The sequence below is a fragment of the Physella acuta genome, unplaced genomic scaffold (genome assembly GCF_028476545.2).
Source record: "Physella acuta isolate Inbredline_101_S28 unplaced genomic scaffold, ASM2847654v3 ptg000897l, whole genome shotgun sequence".
In the NCBI taxonomy this organism is placed as follows: domain Eukaryota; kingdom Metazoa; phylum Mollusca; class Gastropoda; family Physidae; genus Physella; species Physella acuta.
In genome coordinates, this window is record NW_026732414.1 from 660,279 (window position 1) to 679,087 (window position 18,809).

The 18,809-nt window shown below is 45.7% G+C and overlaps 1 long non-coding RNA gene and 1 other non-coding gene across 2 annotated transcripts; both read left to right on the forward strand.

The window, feature by feature from the left end:
• Nucleotides 1-12,461: 12,461 nt before the first annotated feature.
• On the forward strand, nt 12,462-12,535 carry Trnai-aau (transfer RNA isoleucine (anticodon AAU)). The gene has a single exon. It is a non-coding gene; the product is annotated as a tRNA-Ile (tRNA).
• An 81-nt stretch (nt 12,536-12,616) lies between these two features.
• Nucleotides 12,617-17,072, forward strand: LOC131953000 (uncharacterized). The gene is made up of 3 exons (XR_009388583.1): nt 12,617-12,735; nt 13,116-13,245; nt 16,929-17,072. It is a non-coding gene; the product is annotated as an uncharacterized LOC131953000 (long non-coding RNA).
• The last annotated feature ends 1,737 nt before the right edge of the window (nt 17,073-18,809 follow it).

Sequence of the window (18,809 nt, forward strand, 5' to 3'; positions counted from 1 at the left end):
GATCGGTGGAACCGACCCAATCATCTGAAGTCGCCCGCGTGCTACCGTCTCCGTTAATCACTCAATCAAAGACTTGAGGTCGTCACGGTTGAATGGATCCACGCAGGCGACGCTGGATTGGCCACGCCACCTGGCTGGCCGGATTGTCCCCCAACAAGTCTGCAATGTTCGAATGCCGATCAAGGAACCTCTCTATTGACCCGGCCGTTCGCTGACGGCGGCCGCGGCACACCGTTCTCGCTACACCAGCGCCCTACTTGAGACGGCGGAGGAATATTTGAGGAGTTGTTCTAGTCTGCTCTAAGTCTCTGCTCTAACAATTTGAATGAAGCGCCGCGCGGACTATTTGATCTATGTTTCTACTCCTCTAACAAATTTTACTGTTGAAGAGGAGATTGAAGCCTTAAAATCCAAGATTGAACTTTGATCAATGTACAAGGCAGGGACGCAAGAGAAGGTGAGTTGTGAATAGTTCATAAAAAAACCTCTTGTATTGGCATATTTACATAACGGAATAAGCAGATAATTAATTAGCTAACATCCTATAGACCTACGATACTGATGTTTGGTGAAACAAGTAATTTTAGTAGGTGAAGGGCGTTTGGTGGCATCTGTAATCCATTACTTGACAGGTCTCTAAAACATCCTGCTATTTGAATCATATTCTGGTGACAAACTTTGCTACAAATGACACATGGCGACAAACTTAGCTATAAATGACACATGGCGACAAACTTAGCTACAAATGACACTTGGCGACAAACTTAGCTACAAATGACACATGGCGACAAACGTAGCTACAAATGACACATGGCGACAAACGTAGCTACAAATGACACATGGCGACAAACGTAGCTATAAATGACACATGGCGACAAACTTAGCTATAAATGACACATGGTGACAAACTTAGCTACAAATGACACATGGCGACAAACTTAGCTATAAATGACACATGGCGACAAACTTAGCTATAAATGACACATGGCGACAAACGTAGCTACAAATGACACATGGCGACAAACTTAGCTACAAATGACAAATAGCGGCCCACCAGATGACACTAATTACAATAGCGGCCCACCAGATGACACTAATTACAATAGCGGCCCACCAGATGACACTAATTACAATAGCGGCCCACCAGATGACACTAATTACAATAGCGGCCCACCAGATGACACTAATTACAATAGCGGCCCACCAGATGAAACTGATTAAAATAGCGGCCCACCAGATGAGTAGACCATTCCGGTACCGCCACATTCAGCAAGCGTGTAGCGTGACATCTTTTAGAACTTGTTGTTGGTAGACAATTGGGCTCTACAGCAGACACAACAATTGGGCTCTACAGCAGACACAACAATCGGGCTCTACAGCAGACACAACAATCGGGCTCTACAGCAGACACAACAATCGGGCTCTACAGCAGACACAACAATCGGGCTCTACAGCAGACACAACAATCGGGCTCTACAGCAGACACAACAATCGGGCTCTACAGCAGACACAACAATCGGGCTCTACAGCAGACACAGCAATCGGGCTCTACAGCAGACACAACAATCGGGCTCTACAGCAGACACAGCAACAGACGACCGCTTCTTTCTGCTGGTTCAACGTGTTTTGTTAGGAGAAAAATGTTAACCCCACGACCACCAGCTAACCCAGTGCAATTGTTAACCCTCTAACACTCTAACTCCGTTTTGGCTAAATAGAAAAATCTTTTTGGTCGCTAATTGTGAAACACATCCTGAGTTCAATTTTACATCAACCCCCATCCCGCAACCCCCATCCCCTATCCCCCACCCCCATCACCAATATTCCTGGAAAAAACTTCACCCCCCACCCGCCAGAGCCACGATAACCCTCCCCCCACTCACCCCCCCCCCCCCGCCAGAGCCACGACCCCCCCCCCCCCCAGACCTGTGTCTGCTGCTGGTTACCGTCTGATCCATTAGACCAGCAGACGTTAAAACAAAAGCCGTCTGCCCAACTTGTGATTTATGTCTCTATGGATTCCATTAGCCAGATTCGTGTAAATGGCCAAATTTGTTACCGGATGTGACGTCACGGGGGCCATTGTTGGGGGTACCAGTCCGCTTTCTGCTATTAGCGTGTTTGATTGGTCAGCTTTAGATTCATCTTTAACGCCCCCGTTATTACGGCTCCAGATGAAAGGTCTCACGGTTGGGGAGGGGGGGGGGGGGTAGAAGATAGTGAAAACAAATAGCGGTGCTGATGACGTCATGTGGTCGGTAAACACTTAGTACACACAGTGTAGGCAGGAACTGCCCCCCCCCTCAGTTGTAGAGGTTTCCTGTAGTATTCAATATTCAAGAAATGTCTAAGTTTAGTTGACCAACAATCCGACACCTTGACCAACCACCCGACACCTTGACCAACCACCCGACCATCCACCCAACAGTTGGGCCACCATCCTTACACCCATTGTCTATACTGTTGTTACCTCCCCTTTCTTCATTACCTTTATTTATCTTCGAGTTACATCCCCTTAATTCAACTTATTGTTACCTCCCCTTTATTTAGCTTCGTGTTACCTCCCCTTTTCAACCATTATTTTGTTACCCCCCTTTATTTAGCTCCGAGCTACCTCCCCTTTATTCAACCATTTGTTACGTCCCCTTTATTTAGCCTCGTGTTACCCCCCTTTATTTAGCTTCGAGCTACCTCCCCTTTATTCAACAATTTGTTACCCCCCCCCCTTTATTTAGCTTCGTGTTACCTCCCCTTTATTTAGCTTCGTGTTACCCCCCTTAATTTAGCTTCGTGTTACCCCCCTTTATTTAGCTTCGTGTTACCTCCCCTTAATTTAGCTTCGTGTTACCTCCTATTTCACCAGGCACACATTTCATTTTTTTCTAAGGCCTACAGTGGGGAGTCTCTGTATGGAACACACGAGACATTTATGTGGTGCAAATTTCACGGCAGTCTAGTCAGCAGACGTCAGTGTTAGTCAGCAGACGGCAGTGTTAGTCAGCAGACGGCAGTGTTAACTTGTGTTTTCTATCCAAGTTTTCTATTGGCTGGTACACGTCAGTACCTGTGACCTTGTTGTATCACGTGGTCTAACTACAGGTGTCGCTTCAGTTTTTACTTTCGACATCAGCAAACGGAGAGAGGAAGCCACTCTCAATAGTAGGGGCCAGATGAATGGAGAGAAGGGGTTCGTGTCCTACCCCAGGGTTCGTGCCTTGTGACGGGGTTCGTGTGACGTGAAGGTTCGCGTCGAGCGAGAAAGAAAGTAGAGCAACAACTGGGTCACGACATCCAAATATGGGCACACAGGAGGCCAGGCGTCACGTGACCAAACTTCCACCAATGGTAACGCAGTGTGATTTTAAATTGTCCAATCACGAGCGGATCAAGGAGGGACAACGACAGACTTTACCCAATTTAGGTATGGAATGTTCGATGTCCTACCCGGGTCCTATTTTTATGTCCTACACCGGGTCCTATTTTTCCTGTAGTCTCTTTCAGACATTTATTTCCGGAGTAAAACTTGGAAATTTCCGGTGGGGGGGGGGGGGGGGGTGTGCTTACCTCAATTTCCCGGGGAGGGTGTGTGGAGGGGACAATGTTTAAAGTATGTTTTCTCAATAAATAATGTCTTTCTTCAGTTTCGTAGGGGTGTGTGTGGGTGTGTTTGTGTGTGTGTGTGTGGGGGGGGGGGGGGGGGGGGGGAGAGTGAGTTGCCCGGAAAAATCTGCATGGTCCACTCTTGTCAAATGAAACCAATTTTCTGTTTACTTTTTCCCAACCGTCAGATCGCCTTAGTGTTCCACTGTGTTGTTTCAGGCACTTACGTCATTGACACACCGCTCGATGACCGGTTGATGTTCCACTGTGTTGTTTCAGGCACTTACGTCATTGACACACCGCTCGATGACCGGTTAATGTTCCACTGTGTTGTTTCAGGCACTTACGTCATTGACACACCGCTCGATGACCGATTGACTCTGAGACAAGAATGTCTGAGGTTCCAGCAGGCCAACAGGGGCGTGGTCAGGAACAAGGTGATTCATGCATGTCTATGTCATCTTAACCGTCTCACCACTAAATCGTCTCACCACCTAACCGCTCACCACCTAACCGTCTCACCACCTACCCGTCTCACGAATTAACCGTCTCACCATCAAGACTCACCACCTAATCGTCTCACCACCTAACCGTCTCACCGTCTCACCAATTAACTGTCTCACCACCTAACCGTCTCACCACCTAACCGTCTCACCACCTAATCGTCTCACCACCTAACCGTCTCACCATTTATTAGTCTCACCACCTAACCGCCTCACCACCTAACCGTCTCACCACCTAACCGTCTCACCATAAAGACTCACCACCTAATCGTCTCACCACCTAACCGTCTCACCACCTAACCGTCTCACCATTTATTAGTCTCACCACCTAACCGTCTCACCACCTAATCGTCTCACCACCTAACCGTCTCACCATTTATTAGTCTCACCACCTAACCGCCTCTCCACCTAACAGTCTCACCACCTAACCGTCTCACCACCTAACCGTCTCACCACCTAATCGTCTCACCACCTAACCGTCTCACCATTTATTAGTCTCACCACCTAACCGCCTCTCCACCTAACAGTCTCACCACCTAACCGTCTCACCACCTAACCGTCTCACCACCTAATCGTCTCACCACCTAACCGTCTCACCATTTATTAGTCTCACCACCTAACCGCCTCTCCACCTAACAGTCTCACCACCTAACCGTCTCACCACCTAACCGTCTCACCACCTAATCGTCTCACCACCTAACCGTCTCACCATTTATTAGTCTCACCACCTAACCGTCTCACCACCTAACCGTCTCACCATAAAGACTCACCACCTAATGGTCTCACCACCTAACCGTCTCACCACCTAACCGTCTCACCATTTATTAGTCTCACCACCTAACCGTCTCACCACCTAATCGTCTCACCACCTAACCGTCTCACCATTTATTAGTCTCACCACCTAACCGCCTCTCCACCTAACAGTCTCACCACCTAACCGTCTCACCACCTAACCGTCTCACCATTTATTAGTCTCACCACCTAACCGCCTCTCCACCTAACAGTCTCACCACCTAATCGTCTCACCACCTAACCGTCTCACCATTTATTAGTCTCACCACCTAACCGCCTCTCCACCTAACAGTCTCACCACCTAACCGTCTCACCACCTAACCGTCTCACCACCTAATCGTCTCACCACCTAACCGTCTCACCATTTATTAGTCTCACCACCTAACCGTCTCACCACCTAACCGTCTCACCATAAAGACTCACCACCTAATGGTCTCACCACCTAACCGTCTCACCACCTAACCGTCTCACCACCTAACCGTCTCACCATTTATTAGTCTCACCACCTAACCGTCTCACCACCTAATCGTCTCACCACCTAATCGTCTCACCACCTAATCGTCTCACCATTTATTAGTCTCACCACCTAACCGCCTCTCCACCTAACCGTCTCACCACCTAATCGTCTCACCACCTAACCGTCTCACCATAAATCGTTCACCCCTTTAGTCATCCAATCAACTGGAGTTTTAAAGTTGTTGATAATGTTCCCAACACTAACGCTTAACTTAGGCAAATGTTGGCCATAAACAATCAATAGTCATCAATCACACGATATTCAATCACAATCAGTCTATCACTATTGATCTGCAATGTTTGTTTTTATTTTTATTTTTTTTTTGTTTAAAAATTACTCAGGCGTAAGATTACTTACATAATGCATATTTCATCCAACAACCCATCCAACAACCCATCCAACAACTATCCACAGGTTGTATCTGAGCCCGATACCCACAAACGATGTGAGATGAGATCGATACCGATAGTTCAGTTAAAAGAAATGTACAATACCGATACTAGAACGTCCAGCCGTCGAACGAACAACGAATCGTTAGGGGAAGTATCGTCCAACAAACAAGCATCGATGTCAAAAACTCCACACGATACTGCTACGTCAAGAATTTATAAACAGGTGGGTGTTGCGGTGAACGGAAAAAAAGTCACAGTGGAAAAATTTTATCGGAAAAAACGTCACAGAAATAAAGTCACAGAAATAAAGTCACAAAAATCATTCTAGAAATATTTTGATTTATTGTTTAAGAATTGCAGAAATTTGTATGTTTATTGTTGTGGGTTGTATTTTTTAATAGCATTAATTATTTATAGAACTTAAAAGCATTATGGTTTATAACAAATGTAAGTAAAAATACTTGAAAGATAATTTACACAACAATCTCAACTTTTGTTACGTATTTAGTTAAATACGCGGTAGAAAAGTTTATAAAAGAAATTTACGCAAATTTTGCCGTAGGCTATTCTCTGGTCGGCCTCGCCTCAGCAGAGGCGTAGCTAGGGGGGGGGGCGGGGGGGGGGGCGGTCGCCCGGGCGCCGACCCTATGGGGGCGCCAAAAGGGGTGGGAAAATTTTTTTAAAGCTGATTTTATGCTGCAGTTTTGAATTATAAACTGTCTAAGTTAAGAAATGTAATGGCTACACGCATTTACATACTGATTTAACTGTTTTCTATCTTGATTTCTTAATGTAAAACATATACTCTTAAGAAACAGTGACCGGCAAAACCGCTTTGAAGCTTTTCCTAGATGGGGGGGGGGGCGCTTTTTCGAGACTTAAAACGGAAGAATTTACACTAGATTGTTGAGTCGATAAACGTTACCACTATTAAAAGAAACCAATTGTATTAAAACGTATTGTACGATTGTTGAACTGTAAAATACGTTAGTGACTTTCATCAAGATGGTGCAGGGGGGCGCTTTTAGGCTAAATAAAATAGCAAAATTACACAGGATTCTGAGTAAACAACCTTTAGCTCTCAGAAAGAAACGAATTGTACTGTGCATTGTATAATTGTGTAACATTTAAAAAAAAAAGTTAGTTACGTTAAAAACCGCTCTACAAACTTTGTCCAAGATGGTTGTGATGAGTGTGTGTGGGGGTGGGGGGGGGGCGCTTTTTTCGCTAACAAAAATCGCAAGTATTTGTACTGGATTGGTGAGTAGATAACTCTCTTAACACTTAGTAAAGAAACCAAGTGTATTAACGCGTAATGTACAATTTCAATAGCCAGTTTTGTTAAAAAAAAAAGACGCGACTAGTTCTTTGTAAGATTCTTACGATTCTCTCAACTTCAACGTGAGAGATCAGATACTTTTGATCAGTGTTTCTTCCAGACTTTTTTCTCCGGGGGGGGGGGGGCACTTGAAATCTTCGGGGGGAGGGGGAGGCGGTAAACTTTCTTCGGGGGGGGGGGGGGCGGACACTGTTAAAAGAATATATTTTCTATATATAAATTATATAAATTTCATTTCGTTCGGGGGGGGGGGGCGTAAAAATTTTTCCGGGGGGCTTAGCCCCCCCGAAAAGATGCCTGGAAGAAACTGTGTGCGAGAAGGCAGGGCAAATCTGCAAAATCCAAGACTACGAGCTGTTAACATCCGTTGGATTCCAGTTTGTTTTCTCTAGCTTGTTTTGTCATACCATCAACCAATCAACGAAATACCCATGTCGTATTCCAATGTGAACAATAAATATTTCTGATAACTTCTTCTTGTATGTCACTTGTGTGTCCTTACTCTAACAAACTTCGAATCCAACTATGTACCATATCACAACAGAGATCGTTCAAAACTAGAACATAAAAGGCTGGTCTAAACATATTAGCGTTAGCTACAAACTACCCTCTAACACAGATCAGGCTTATTTTTTTTTACTGACATTACTAATCTTTCGCAAAAAAATTTAAACGCATCTTAATGGGAATTAAATTGTCGTAAAGTTTTAAGGAATGAAAATCATACAATGTAATTATTAAACCTTGTCCGGACTGTAGCATACATGCTTACACACACGCTTACACACACAAATACACTCTTACCCACACACAAGCTTATATATAAACACACTATCACACACACATAATTATACACACACACACACACATATATATATATATATATATATATATATATATATATATATATATATATATATAAGCGGGGGGGGGGGGGGCGCCATATTGAAAGTTCGCCCCGGGCGACGGGAAGGGTTGCTACGCCTCTGCGCCTCAGTAGGCATTGTCCGAACATATTTTGTGTTGTTGTCGTTATGCGTCAATGACAGCCTTTGAACCTTGTCGGCTTTCTGTTTTGATTCTAAGTTTTGTTATGTAATGAGCGTGATAAATGTGGGCAGTAAAGGTGGTTGAACTAAGCATTGTTGTGATGAGTTGAGGGCAACAAGTCAGATGAACTTACCATTTCACGGTAATTTAATGTTGGTATTTAAAAATAATTATTATTACAATTAAAAAAAAAACCCCACGTTTTCTGATTGAACTAAAAAGTTTTTTGGTCATTCAGTAGGAGGCCAGAAGAGTGAAAGTACCGAACCTTGTTTTTATCAAATTACAATTACTAGGTTATGTCCCTTTTTTGTACAAATCAATAGGCGTCTAAAATGATCAATAAAATGTTTCCATGGATCAATTTAGTAATAATAGTAATTGAATATTGTATTGTCATCGGAAACAAAGCTTCCCTGAAAATTTCAGCGCGCTAGCTAACTGGGAAGTGCCCGAAATTTCGATCGTAAAATTTGATGGAAAGACAAACAGACGCGAAAGCAAGTTAAAGAAAACGTGGGAAAAAAACACGATGAAAACCGTGGACTTTGGAGCATTCTATTAAATGCTACTAATCTTAAGTTTAACATAATTACAATCTACATACTACTAAATATTTTTAGATGAATTATAAAAATTACTAAGCGTATACAGCCTACACACATAATATTACATTTAATTAATCCTAAGTTAATTTGCACTCTCTAAATATTTAATACATAAAAGTATTAACAAATATGCAAATATATATTTTTGACTTTTTTTCCTGTGACTTTTTTTCTGTTTTTTTTTCTTGTGTTTTTTTTTCCTGTGACTTTCTTTCCTGTGACTTTCTTTCCTGTGACTTTCTTTCCTGTGACTTTCTTTCCTGTGACTTTTTTCCTGTGTTTTTTTTCCTGTGACTTTCTTTCCTGTGACTTTTTTCTGTGTTTTTTTTTCCTGTGTTTTTTTTCCAGTGACTTTTTTTCTGTGTTTTTTTTCCTGTGACTTTTTTTCCTACAATCGGGTGTTGCCATCCAAGGTTAGCTGTGGTAGCCCAATTAAAACATAAAAATAGATGGTAGGATGGTTGGATGGTTGGATGGTACGATGTTTCGATGGTTAGATTGTTCGATGGTTGATTAAAAAAAAGCGTATTGGATCTCCGAGCCTTGGTGCCAGGCGCCGTCCCCACCCCCTAGCTGCGTCACTGGTGGCGATTAGACAGACACACTGCAGCGGTTCTCATGTTCTCACTCTTTTTTAACGTTTCAGACGACTGTTGTGACAGGCCAAAGAACGACGCCAGACCGCGTCACAGCGAGCTGCGGCTGCGTCAGATGGAGTCCGACACAGCAGGGCCTGACGCCACTGGCCAAGGAGAGAGTCAGCTTGGAGTCACGGCGGTCTGGGACCTCGCATCAGCTCCAGGCGTGCAAGTTCCATCAGACAATCGCCAGACAGATCCTGCCGACAGTCAGGAGACATCGGGAACCTGACAGTCACTGCCAGCCTGCAGACAGGGAACCAGACAGTCACTGCCAGCCTGCAGACAGGGAACCAAACAGTCACTGCCAGCCTGCAGACAGGGAACTAGGCAGTCACTGCCAGCCTGCAGACAGGGAACCAGACAGTCACTGCCAGCCTGCAGACAGGGAACCAAACAGTCACTGCCAGCCTGCAGACAGGGAACCAAACAGTCACTGCCAGCCTGCAGACAGGGAACCAGGCAGTCACTGCCAGCCTGCAGACAGGGAACCAGACAGTCACTGCCAGCCTGCAGACAGGGAACCAAACAGTCACTGCCAGCCTGCAGACAGGGAACTAGGCAGTCACTGCCAGCCTGCAGACAGGGAACTAGGCAGTCACTGCCTGCCTGCAGACAGGGAACCAGGCAGTCACTGCCAGCCTGCAGACAGGGAACCAGGCAGTCACTGCCTGCCTGCAGACAGGGAACCAGGCAGTCACTGCCTGCCTGCAGACAGGGAACCAGGCAGTCACTGCCAGCCTGCAGACAGGGAACCAGGCAGTCACTGCCAGCCTGCAGACAGGGAACCAGGCAGTCACTGCCTGCCTGCAGACAGGGAACCAGGCAGTCACTGCCTGCCTGCAGACAGGGAACCAGGCAGTCACTGCCAGCCTGCAGACAGGGAACGAGACAGTCACTGCCTGTCTGCAGACAGGGAACCAGACAGTAACTGCCTGTCTGCAGACAGGGAACGAGACAGTCACTGCCTGTCTGCAGGCGAGACCAATCAATACAAAGACAGCCTGGCTCATGCTGGTTATAAACGCTTGTTATCTAATCAATCGATTCTCAGAGATCGATCAACTGAGATCAATAGAACTTGGTCGATCTCTGAGGAGGTTGGGAGGCAAAGATTAGGTCAGCCGCTCGGTGGTCAGGTCCCACCATCAAATGTAGGTCACACGAGCAAGTACGTCACGTGGGCCAGCGATCTGAAGCTGGGGGACATTCTCAGAAGGTCAAGATCAAAACTTAAGAGTTGCCACGATGTCAACACCTGGCCGTATGTGAAGGTCACTGGGTCGAGGTCAACTGGGTCGAGGTCAGAGGAGAAGGTCATCGTGTCAAGGTCAGGCGGGTGTAGCGAGGACGAAGTAGATGACGGCTTGGGCTGGATGACGTCAGTGGATGTCATCGACAGCGGTCACTATGACCTGTATGCTAATGCCAGGCTGTACTAGGGCGGGGGTGGGGGTGGGGGGGGGTCGTGGTTTGAACCAAAGCTAGGGGTAGGGGGTGGGCTAACCATTGTTTCCCTAAACCATGTTTTATAAAAATGAACATTGGCACCGTATGTTCTAGAACTTTCTATCTTCTTGTTATTATAATTTTGACTGGTAGCTCACAAGTATATCAATTTATTATTTCAAAAAAATAAAGCGGGAGTGAGCTCCCCTAAACTTTCTTGCGGGAGTGAGCTCCCCTAAACTTTCTTGCGGGAGTGAGCTCCCCTAAACTTTCTTGTATATTCTGACGTCACAGATTGGGGTGGGGCTTGGAGAGGAAGGCAGCTATGTTTCTGACAACCCCCCCTCCCTTTTGTTGTTGTTGTTGTTGAAAAATCACGTACAGGCAAAAGTTCACAGATTATGCTGCTTTATGAGATTATCTAATTCTAAAGGTGTTTAAGAAATTGGAAATAGAGTTCCGGTTACAAGAAATCGCTCCAAAGTTTTTAAAGCTACATATTGGATCTAATACTTACATGTTGGATCTAATAATTACATATTACATTTTTGTCGTCAAGTTACCATGTAGCTTACATACATACAGACAAGACTGCGGTTTTCAGACCCACGAAGATGTAAAAGGTTTGTAAAAATATCGATTTCGCACATATAATATGTACCTTAAACTTCGTATAAGAAAAAGTAAAAATGCAGCGTATGTGTTGTATGTCTTTCATGTCTGCAGATATGTTGTACGTGTGTAGTATGCACCATTTAAAGAGAAAGCCATGTGTAAAGAGAAATGAAGCGATGATCGCCCTATTGTACTCACACTAGACCCACAAAAATTAGATTTCACATACAAGGGGAGATGACCTGTTTATTTTGATAATTAAATTAAAACATGAGTTATCGTTCGTGCTAAAATTACCTGCCCTCTGTAACAATGACGCAAATCTGCCCACATCCCCCCCCCCCTTATCCCGTCCCAGGGCTACCAACAGATAGACCTACCAACAGATAGACCTACCTACAGATAGACCTACCAACAGATAGACCTACCAACAGATAGACCTACCAACAGATAGACCTACCAACAGATAGACCTACCAACAGATAGACCTACCTACAGATAGACCTACCAACAGATAGACCTACCAACAGATAGACCTACCAACAGATAGACCTACCAACAGATAGACCTACCAACAGATAGACCTACCAACAGATAGACCTACCTACAGATAGACCTACCAACAGATAGACCTACCAACAGATAGACCTACCAACAGATAGACCTACCAACAGATAGACCTACCAACAGATAGACCTACCAACAGATAGACCTACCAACAAATAGACCTACCAACAGATAGACCTACCAACAGATAGACCTACCAACAGATAAACCTACCAACAGATAGACCTACCAACAAGACTTACACCGAAACACTTGCCAAAATGCTTGAACGCCCGACAGTTGTTCTATTTAAAGATGTATAATTTAAGCCAACGCTACTTCACACAAAAATCTAGATCAATACACAAGACATATGTAATTTACGTTGTTTCTGGTTCTCACAGTTAATATAGGCCGGTTAGCTCAGTTGGTTAGAGCGTCGTGCTAATAACGCGAATGTCGTGGGTTCGATCCCCATACTGGCCATTTTTTTTTTCAATGTGAGATTATCCTGTCCTTGACATAAAAACAATTGAAGGACTACCCCCCACCCCCCTCACTGGATTGTGACGTAACTAACCACGTGGTATAAGATTAGGATCTGTCGAGTGGAGCTAGTCTACATTAGTCTACACGCAAGATGTCCAGCTTTAGATTGGTCGCTATCGTTTTCCTGTTGGCCATTGGTAAGTTACCTGACACTGGGCACTAGACCACTGGTGGCTGTCTGACCACTGGTCAGCTAACCTCTGGTCAAACGTCTGACCACTGGTCAGCTAACCTCTGGTCAAACGTCTGACCACTGGTCAGCTAACCTCTGGTCAAACGTCTGACCACTGGTCAGCTAACCTCTGGTCAAACGTCTGACCACTGGTCAGCTAACCTCTGGTCAAACGTCTGACCACTGGTCAGCTAACCTCTGGTCAAACGTCTGACCACTGGTCAGCTAACCTCTGGTCAAACGACTGACCACTGGTCAGCTGTCTGTCCACTGTTTTAAGAAGTTTTATATCTGATGCGACACACCTCCCCTCCCCCACCTCCCCCACCTCCCCTCCACCGACAGGTCTGGCCCTGCTCCTGGCACAGACGACACAGCCGTGTCCTGCCGTGTGTCCACGCGTCTACTCACCTGTGTGCGCCAGTGACGGACACACCTACATCAACCAGTGTGAGATGGAGGTGCAATCCTGCCTGTGAGTACACGGTGTCTTGTGGGTGGGGTGTCATGTGGGTGGGGTGTCATGTGGGGGTGTGATGGGGGTGTGATGGGGGTGTCTTGTGGTTGGGGTGTCTTGTGTGTCATGAGGGTGGGGTGTCATGTGGGGGTGTCATTGTGGTGTCTTGTGGGTGGGGTGTCTTGTGTGTCATGTGGGTGGGTGTCATGTGGGGCGTCATGTGGGGGTGTGATGGGGGGTGTCTTGTGGGTGGGGTGTCATGTGGGTGGGGTATCATATGGGGGTGTCATGTGGGTGTGGTGTCATGTGGGTGGGGTGTTTTGTGGGTGGGGTGTCTTGTGGGTGGGGTGTCATGTGGGTGGGGTGTTTTGTGGGTGGGGTGTCTTGTGGGTGGGGTGTCATGTGGGGGTGTTATGTGGGTGTGATGGGGGTGTCATGTGGGTAGGGTGTCATGTGGGGGTGTCATGTGGGTGGGGTGTAATGTGGGGGGTGTCATGGTGGGTGTGATGGGGGTGTCATGTGGGTAGGGTGTCATGTGGGGGTGTCATGTGGGTGGGGTGTCATTTGGGTGTGGTGTCATGTGGGTGTGGTGTCATGTGGGTGAGGGGTTTTGTGGGGGGTGTCATGGTGTGTGTGATGGGGGTGTCATGTGGGTAGGGTGTCATGTGGGGGTGTCATGTGGGTGGGGTGTTATGTGGGTGTGGTGTCATGTCGGTGTGGTGTCATGTGGGTGGGGTGTCATGTGGGTGGGGTGTCTTGTGGGTGGGGTGTCATGTGGGGGTGTCATGTGGGTGGGGTGTAATGTGGGGGGTGTCATGGTGGGTGTGATGGGGGTGTCATGTGGGTAGGGTGTCATGTGGGGGTGTCATGTGGGTGGGGTGTCATGTGGGTGTGGTGTCATGTGGGGCGTCATGTGGGGGTGTGATGGGGGGTGTCTTGTGGGTGGGGTGTCATGTGGGTGGGGTATCATATGGGGGTGTCATGTGGGTGTGGTGTCATGTGGGTGGGGTGTTTTGTGGGTGGGGTGTCTTGTGGGTGGGGTGTCATGTGGGGGTGTCATGTGGGTGGGGTGTTTTGTGGGTGGGGTGTCTTGTGGGTGGGGTGTAATGTGGGGGTGTCATGTGGGTGTGATGGGGGTGTCATGTGGGTAGGGTGTCATGTGGGGGTGTCATGTGGGTGGGGTGTAATGTGGGGGGTGTTATGGTGGGTGTGATGGGGTGTCATGTGGGTAGGGTGTCATGTGGGGGTGTCATGTGGGTGGGGTGTCATGTGGGTGTGGTGTCATGTCGGTGTGGTGTCATGTGGGTGGGGTGTCATGTGGGTGGGGTGTCTTGTGGGTGGGGTGTCATGTGGGGGTGTCATGTGGGTGGGGTGTAATGTGGGGGGTGTCATGGTGGGCGTGATGGGGGTGTCATGTGGGTAGGGTGTCATGTGGGTGGGGTTTCATGTGGGTGGGGTATCATATGGGGGTGTCATGTGGGTGGGGTGTAATGTGGGGGGGTGTCATGGTGGGTATGATGGGGGTGTCATGTGGGTGGGGTGTCATGTGGGGGTGTCTTGTGGGTGGGGTGTCTTGTGGGTGGGGTGTCATGTGGGGGTGTCATGTGGGTGGGGTGTAATGTGGGGGGTGTCTTGTGGTGGTGTCACGTGGGGGGTGTCATGTGGGTGGGGTGTCATGTGGGTGGGGTGTCATGTGGGGGTGTCACGCGGGTGGGGTGTCATGAGGGGTTTCATGTGGGTGGGGTATAATACGGGTGGGGTGTCATGTGGGTGGGGTGTCATGTGGGTAGGGTGTCATGTGTGTGGGGTGTCATGTGGGGGTGTAATGTCGGTGTGGTGTCATGTGGGTGGGGTGTCATGTGGGTGGGGCATCATGTGGGTGGGGTATCATGTGGGTGGAGCATCATGTGGGTGGGGTATCATGTGGGTGGGGTATCATATGGGGGTATCATGTGGGTGGGGTGTCATGTGGGGGTGTCACGCGGGTGGGGTATCATGTGGGTGGGGCATCATGTGGGTGGGGTATCATGTGGGTGGGGTATCATGTGGGTGGGGTATCATGTGGGTGGGGTATCATGTGGGTGGGGCATCATGTGGGTGGGGTATCATGTGGGTGGAGCATCATGTGGGTGGGGTATCATGTGGGTGGGGTATCATGTGGGTGGGGTGTCTTGTGGGTAGGGTGTCATGTGTGTGGGGTGTCATGTGGGGGTGTAATGTCGGTGTGGTGTCATGTGGGTGGGGCATCATGTGGGTGGGGTATCATGTGGGTGGGGCATCATGTGGGTGGGGTATCATGTGGGTGGGGTATCATGTGGGTGGGGTGTCTTGTTGGTTGGGTGAGACCAGCCGTGGAGTAAGTTTGATCCCATTGTTAAAGCCCATTTAACTAGTTTTCCCCATTTTTAAAGCCAGCTGAATTGGACCAGAGAAAACTGATTAGATAAACAGGTGGAGATAATACATTTAAAAACTTGTGATGTGACACCTGTAGGTTTGAATGCCATGGTCATTAAGTTAATTAGATGTTAAAATTTGTTTGAACATTAAGTTAATTAGATGTTAAAATTTGTTTGAACATTAAGTTAATTAGATGTTAAAATTTGTTTGAACATTAAGTTAATTAGATGTTAAAATTTGTTTGAACATTAAGTTAATTAGATGTTAAAATTTGTTTGAACATTAAGTTAATTAGATGTTAAAATTTGTTTGAACATTAAGTTAATTAGATGTTAAAATTTGTTTGAACATTAAGTTAATTAGATGTTAAAATGTGTTTGAACATTAAGTTAATTAGATGTTAAAATGTGTTTGAACATTAAGTTAATTAGATGTTAAAATGTGTTTGAACATTAAGTTAATTAGATGTTAAAATTTGTTTGAACATTAAGTTAATTAGATGTTAAAATTTGTTTGAACATTAAGTTAATTAGATGTTAAAATTTGTTTGAAAATTGAATATTAAGATAACAATTCAAAAGCAAAGAGGGATATAACTAGGTCACTAAGTAGGTCACATGATCAGTCACGTGAGCGACCTAGTGACGAATGTTTACACAATTTCAAGCAAAGACTGAGTCACGGAGGCCTTTTTGACATTGGCCGTTTAAAAAACAACAACAACATAATAACAGCATTGTACTAAAAAGCAATGGAGTAGTAAATAGGAGCAGTAACATAGCATTCAAAGATTTGGAATAAAGAAATAATAATATATAGTTATAATACAAAATGCGATAGAATAAAAATATAATAGATGAATGAGAAATGTTGCAATGAGCCAGTTAAGGAGGTCATCAAATAATGTTATCCAAGGATAACAGGTAGTCTAGTAATTACTAAAAAAATATTTAAAGATATTTAAAAAACTTACATAACTTTTAAACGTGATAAAAATAAATAATGAAACATTCTTTAGTTAAGAGTTTGGAAACGAATGTTTAAATTTTTAAAATGGGGTTAGGATCAAATTTTTGAAGGCTTATTGTATTTTGGGTGGGTGCTACAGGGGGGAGGGGGGAGGGCATGGCATTGAAAAGAAAAAACCCATACGCCAACTAGTTAGTACCAGTTTAAAATTTCCGGGGGGCACCGGATATTCGGGTTGATGTGTATCACTATTGGGTCACTCTGACCTCTTCATTGATAAAAAAAAAATGGCTAAAATTTTATTTTAAAAAACTCAACTTTTTTATTTCCAGGAAAAATCTAAATTTGAAGGTCAGCCATGTTGGTCAGTGCTAGTGGAAGAGGTCAGCTGATCAGAAAGTCCACTGGTCAACTGTAGCTAGCCAGTGGTCAGCAGCAAAGACCACGGGTGTTTGAATAAAGTCTAGTGGACCGTCCACGAGGTGTTACTTCACTTGATGTGTGGATGGTCTTATGACGTCATACCGGGGTGGGTGGGTATTGTCACAGGGAGGGTGGGTACGGCTAATGTTGGTACCTAAATGACTAGAGTTGGGGGTCGGGGTGGTCGGTGCAGCTGATCGAGGAGGATTCGCTTTATCGTGGTCGTATTAGGCTTTCTATAATTAGCTTCTATAGCTCCATACGTCATGACGTGTACAATCTGATCCTCAAATGATACGAACATGACATATAGCTGTGTACAAGGTGAACATGACATATAGCTGTGTACAAGGTGAATATGACATATAGCTGTGTACAAGGTGAACATGACATATAGCTGTGTACAAGGTGAACATGACATATAGCTGTGTACAAGGTGAACATGACATATATCTGTGTACAAGGTGAACATGACATATAGCTGTGTACAAGGTGAACATGACATATAGCTGTGTACAAGGTGAACATGACATATAGCTGTGTACAAGGTGAACATGACATATAGCTGTGTACAAGGTGACCTTGACATATAGCTGTGTACAAGGTGACCTTGACATATAGCTGTGTACAAGGTGACCTTGACATGAGTATATCAATGTTACTCGCCTAAATGCTTGCACGTGTATTTTGTCATGGCCGCTCTAAGTACTCGCATTAAAACAAATGATTACATTTTAAAGCCAATTTAACTTGAGCTGATGGCGAGCAAGCGAGCCATTAATTTTGTTTCGTAAACAGCTTGTTGTCGTCCCCCCCCTCCCCCACAGTTTGTTGTCCCTCCACCCCAGCTGACCTACGTGACACTAAACATCACACGAACGTGACAGAAAACATCCCGCCCGCCTAAAATGGGGCTTTAGATGATGCTGGTCACCTTTTATCCCACGGTTGAAAAAGTTGTATTGCCCTGATTGAGTCACAGCTCACGTGAGTATTCGTCTTCTGCCGGCCCAGACGACAGTTTTAGCAGCAGCGATAAGATATTGGCGCCTTGAAATCTTTTTAAACTTACACACAGGAACTTTTTATCTGGAAGATACGGATAGTTTAAAATGGGTTGGTGGGGACTGATATGTTTGTATGGGTTGGTGGGGACTGATATGTTTGTATGGGTTGGTGAGGACTGATATGTTTTTATGGGATGGTGGGGACTGATATGCTTTTATGGGTTGGTGGGGTCTGATATGTTTTTATGGGTTGGTGGGGACTGATATGCTTTTATGGGTTGGTGGGGACTGATATATTTGTATGGGTTGGTGGGGACTGATATGCTTTTATGGGTTGGTGGGGTCTGATATGCTTTTATGGGTTGGTGCTTTAAGCTACCAAACCGGAAATTCGTTTTCAACAATGTGGTGACGTCACGATACTATTTATAGAACCCAGCTGATATGTAAACGAAAACAAATAATGTGTTTTTAACGGTCTGAACCGTCTGCGTCGCTGTAGCTGACACCGCGTCAACAATTAGTGCGGGGTGTTTGGAGGGGGGGGGGGGTCACGTGACTAGTCGCTCGCCACAGCTGGACTGGCCCAACCTTGGACTTCCTGTTTGGACATTACGTCATCCTTGAACTGTTTGCCGGATAAAACGGTTGACCCACGGCTCCATTTCTCTCGTGCACAGTGGAGCAGCTGTACCGTTTACTGCTAGGTACAGGTGAAGTAGAGCTGGCATTAATTTACTATTCGACTAGCAGCACGATTGATTAAAAAAGGGTAAATAGCAT